Source organism: Castanea sativa, chromosome 9, assembly GCF_040712315.1.
Source record: "Castanea sativa cultivar Marrone di Chiusa Pesio chromosome 9, ASM4071231v1".
NCBI classification, from domain to species: Eukaryota; Viridiplantae; Streptophyta; class Magnoliopsida; order Fagales; family Fagaceae; genus Castanea; species Castanea sativa.
In genome coordinates this window covers 36,345,798-36,351,797 of record NC_134021.1, presented here as the reverse complement: position 1 = coordinate 36,351,797, position 6,000 = coordinate 36,345,798, and positions in this window count along the sequence as shown.

Here is a 6,000-nt window from a genome sequence, read left to right as displayed (position 1 = left end):
TGAACTGGCCCACACATCTTGTCCTTAGTGGCCAAATGTATCACCAAATGTACCATAATTGTGAAGAATGATGGAGGAAATATCTTTTCAAATTCACACAACGTCACTGCAACGTCCTTTTCAAGATTCTCAATCTCGGAAACCTTCAACGTCTTCGAACAAATTTCCCTGAAGAAATAGGATAACTTCATCAAGGGCCTAGTTATTGAAGCCGGCAATGATCCACGTAATGCTATTGGGAGGAGTTGCTACATCAATATGTGATTATCGTGACTCTTTAGCTCTAAAATCATGTGATCTTTGAGATTGACATGTCGTGAAATATTGGAAGCATACCCATTGGGAACTCTTACATCTTTCAAAACTTGCAGGAACCCATCTTTCTCTCTTGCATTCATATTAAAACATGCATGAGGCATCGTATATTTATCGCCGACGCTTGATTTTAGGTGAAGAGCACTCCGTATACCCATGGCCTGTAAGTCAAGGCGTGCCTCAGGATTATCCTTTGTCTTGCCCTTCAAACTCAACAACGTGCCTATTATATTGTCTATCACATTCTTCTCTATGTGCATAACATCAAGATTGTGACGCAACTTGTGATCCCTACAATAAGGCAATGTGAACAGTATACTTCGCTCATTCCAAGCACCTACATTTTCCTCCAATAACGCAAAATAGTGCACGTTTATATGATTTTAAAAAAAGAAATCGATATAACTACACTTAAAAAGAAAACAACCAATAAAAAAAAACATATAATAATACACGTAAAAAGAAAACAGCTCTACAAATGAAGTTTGAATCCAAGAGAAATTGAGTTGAACTCAAACTCTACTACAACTCTACTAAATCTACTCTACTTTACTATTTAAGAATGCTAAAATCAATAAATTGAAAAAAAAAAACCAAAATTGAGTGAAGAACTTCTAAATGAAAGATTTGGCTTTTTCAGTGTGAAGAGCTATCTTCTTTTTACTTTTTATTTTTTGCATTTCTATTTTTCTATTAACGTAGCTCAATTATTGCTTAAATTCAATGATTTTTTTTATAAATATTTTACAGAACGCAATTCATCTAAATTATTGATTTATTTTTTGATTTAGTGTTCTTAATTGATTTTGTAGATTATTTCCTCACTTATAGGAATATCAAAATGGCTAGACACAAATGACAATATCAAAATAGCTAGACATAGGTAATTTATATGTAAACTTTTACACATTTACATAGCAATACAATTTTTGTTTTTTTTCTTTTATGTACATTTATTTATCTATTTTTGAAATTATTTTGATTGTGGTACCCTAGAAGGTCTAGATACTTTTATATATATATATATAATAATTTATGGAATATTTGTTTCGGTCAAAATGTTATCACTAAATCTATTTAGGATGGAGTTCATCTACAATATGAAATTAGGAGATTTACGTGTGAAGAGCTATATTTTTTTTTTTTGGGTTTTTATTTTTCTATTAAAATAGTTCAATTATTGCTTAAATAATATGATTTAAAAAAAAATAGATAACGCAATTTATCTTAATTATTGATGCTATTTTTTGATTTGGTGTTCTTAATTGATTATGCAGATTATTTCCCCACTTATGGAAACATTAAAGTGGTTATGATTGGTAATTTATAGGTAAAGTTTTACATTTATATTGCAATCTAAATACTTACATTTTTTGTAATTTATGGAATTTTTTTTGGGCTATATATGCAAGAAATTTATATATGATTAGAATGGGAAGATTTTTAAGTGCCACACACACACACACAAAATCAAATTACAATTTTACCACTAAGATCTTTTAGAAATTTAAAACTTGCCATAATTTTTTAAAAATATTTTATAATATCTTTTTTGCAAAAAAAAAAATATACTTACATAAAATACTTTTTCTATGTACTTAATTTTTAAAAATATATTTACCATTTATTTGCTATTAAATTTGATTATATTATCAAAAAATATATATTTTAAATTTATATATAATTTTTTTACTAAGCCGTGCATTGCACTGGCATAATACTAGTTATATAATAAAAGTGTAGAACACATTCAACACTTGATTAAGCCATACATCACATGGGCATAATACTAGTGCTTAAGGAAAATAAATACCTACGGCTCTTTTTCCAGACTAGACCATTCTCATATTTTTAAGGGCTCTTAGTTCTAAGGATATAAAGAAGAAGTAGTGTATTAAAAAATAAAAACAAAAATGTCAAACTTGAATTACTAGAAAGATGCACTTTCTTGGACTAGTTTTCACAATTCATAATTGAATTACCTTTCTTCACGAGACTCCTCTTTCTTACATGCCAATCGCTTCACCATGAATTAGAGTTCTAAGAATAAAGGTTGTTGCTTTCCTCTCAACTCTCTATACATTCGCTACCTACACCCCAAGCCAATCCCTTCATGAATTAGAGTCCCAATTGGTATGTTGCTTCGTCCTGTATCTCCAAGGTGGTTGCGTAGTATATTTCAATATGAGCTATATTTCCATGCTATAGGTTTAGGGATATAAAACTTTTTTTAATGTATTAAATTCATATTTTGTAGACTTTGTTTTTAAGTTGCATAAAAAAGAGCTACATATTTTGTAGGGGTGTCAAATGGGTGGGTTAGGGTGGGTTTAAGGTGGGCATAATTAGGTTGGGTACATAAAACTCATTTACCCATTTATTGCCCATCTTTACGTTTAGGGGGGGTATTTTGGTAATTTTTAGATTTAGTAGGTGTTTTGGTCATTTTTTAGGTTTAGGGAGTTTTTTGGTCAATTTTTAGGTTTCAGGGTTATTTTGCTTATTTTAGGTTTCGAGGGTATTTCGTTCATTTTTAGGTTTAGGTGGTATTTTGGCTTCGGGGATATTTCGGTCATTTTTTACGTTTAGGGGGTATTTTGGTAATTTTCAGTGGTTTTGGGGTATTTTAGAGTTAGGTGATTTGTAATTATGATAGTTGGATCATAATTAGGTCTAATTGGGTACCTAGTTAAAACCCAATAAACATTAATGTTAATTAGGTTTAACTGGGTTAATATCCATTTAATCCAATTAATTGGGTGGGCAAATGGATGTAGGTTGATTTTGTCTTCCCTAAGTTAATTGAATTTGTTAATTTATAATGACTTTTTTCTTCAAAAATTTATGTTTCACAAGTTTTTTTTTTTATGCTGCTATAGGTCTTCTTTCTCCTCTAGCCCTTAATAAAAAAAAAAACCCAACCGGAAAGTAAAAAAACTGAAATAAAAAGTTCCTATAATGGTAGTTGTCAAACGCCACTATAGGTCTTTTTTCCTCCTCTAGCCTTCATTAAAAAAAACCCAACCGGAAAAAAAAAACTGAAATAAAAAGTGCCTATAGTAGCAATTATCAAATGTCACTATAGATTCTACTCTTACAAGGGACCATAGTGGCATTTGTCAAATGCCACTATAGGTCTTTTTTCCTTCTCTAGCCCTTATTAACAAAACCCAACCGAAAAAATAAAATAAAATAAAAAGTGCCTATAGTGGCGTTTTAAAAACGCTGCTATAGACCCATTGTTTTAAAACGCTACTATAGGACTCTCTGGACGCCACTATAGGCCTAATTTTTTTGCAGTGAATGAATTTAGTTTCCACCAATATCACAATTTTTTTATTAATTATTTTTGGGAAAAAAAAAATATAACATCTCTACAGTATAAGTGATAATTTTGGGATATCAAAATAATGCTTGTTTCTTTTCCTCTATGCATATGGTGTTCAATCACAAAATCCTTAACTTTTTATATAGGGTACGTTGTAAAAATAAGATAGGCCAAACTTACGTGATAAATGATACCACTATTGCATGATAGAAAGGAAAATCATTACATGATTTAACCATCAGGAACTTGGGGACAAGTTTATAAATAATTAGATTAATTAAAAAAGAAAAAGGGGCTTAGTTACAAATTACACCCCCTAAATTTATATTGTTTACATTTTCATCCCTGAAGTATTTTTTTTTTCTTCCAATTTGGTGCCTCAACTTTTATTTTGGTTTCAATGTGGTCCTTTCGTTAACTTTTATCTTGTGGATTTTTGTTAAACCAATAATTATTTTTCTTTTCCATTTTACCTTCAAATATTTTTTACTTTTTTTTTAGCCAGTGATTATGTCTTCGCTTCAAACTCTAAAGCATGGAGCACCTATCAACCACCCCAAGATACCCAAAAAAAAAAAGAAAAAGAAAAAAGTTTTAGGCCAAAACCCTTCACCACCACCACCACCCCCCTCCCCCAAATACGAAACCGGCAAACCCCACGAAAAATGTAACCACAATAACCAGTTTTCAACCCTATAATTTTCCAAATGAGGCAACATCATTTGACCAATCGAAATCTACAAATACACCAAAATTTTCTCAAAACCCAGCATCCTAAAACTACCATTTCATACCTCAGACAGAACTGAATTCAAATTGGCAAAAGTTTCCCAAAACTCACTAAACCAATGCATATATTCATTTTAGTCATCATCAAGTTCATTTTTATTTTATATTTTAAGATCTAATTTCTTTATAAGATCTGTGTTGGAATAAACATTTTATTGTCACATGTTTTGAGTTTCAGAAATTTCTTAGTAAGTAAAGTTTGGGAGATTTTGTGACAAGGTACAAATCAACCTGACAATATGTTCTTTTTCGTGGGAATGCACGGGTGTGGTCTTATACAGGACTAAGTGAAAAACACAAGGGCAATTACTATTAGATTTAAGGGTAAAAAAACCCTTATGGTAATGTTACTATTGTTCTCTAGAAATGAGTGATTTAGATTTTTTTTTGATACAAGAGTGATTTAGATATTAATTCTTCTTATTAAAGGGGGAAAAAAAACAACATTAACTCTCCACTCTTCTCTGTGTTATCATCTTCTTCCACTCATCCTCATTCGCATCTTTTTTTTGCACTATGTACTTTTAGGCCTCCATCATTGAAATTTTTTTTTTACAATATTGTTTTAAAGTACTGGAAAATTTTAGAAATATATGGCCAAAGTCACAATATTTTTAGAGAACGATTGTTGAGGTTGAATATTTCTAAGGATAAAAAACACACATGGCCAAAGTCAATTTAAAAAATTAGTGCAATAACAACATTATCTCTCAGGCATGTCGTCATCACCCACCATGGTCTTTGAAAGATCTTAAAAAAGATGGGCTTTCTTCCATTAATATATGCATGATGCTTTGCATATATTAATGGAAGAAAGCCCATCTTTTTTAAGATAAACTAGTACTTAATTTCGTGGCGTTATTTGTCTTTGGATAATCAATAGCAACATTAAGGACCACTACCTTGGAGCTGAAGCTCAATGTCCTTCATGTTATGGCCTCCACAGTCTCCTCCCATGCTTGACACGCTCTAAAATAACAATTTAATTTCTAACCTCTACAGTACAAAGTCACAGCAAACCTAAGTAGCTAAAAATACAGCCAACATCTGTCTTGCTCCCTTATGAATTACGATTTGTTTGCACAAGAGCAAAAAGACGATGTGAGAGAGGAAGAGAGGAAGAAGAGGAGGGTGGAGTTGTGTTTTATTTATTTATTATTTTATTTTATTTTATTTTTTTCCTTTATTGAGAAGAGTTAATGCCTAATTGAGTAATTTCTAGAGAATAATAATGATATTATCATATGTGTTTTTTCACCCTTAGATCTAATAATAATCAATAGTTCAAAAAATTTGTAACTCTTGTGAAGTTATATTAGGTTTATACATACATACATGTATGTTTATTTATTTAATGGGGAGGAAAGTAAGAAAATTGGTTTCCCTAGTTTTAGGTAGTTTTCTTCTTCTTCAACCACTACGCACCCTTTGGTTACTCAACCTTATAGAGTGGGGTGGGGCAAACACGGAGTTAAAGTTTCTAAAGAGCTTCACACACATATACACTTAAATTAGACTAAAGTAAACCTATCTTGTATTAAAAAAAAGTGGTCTTCTTCATCAATGGC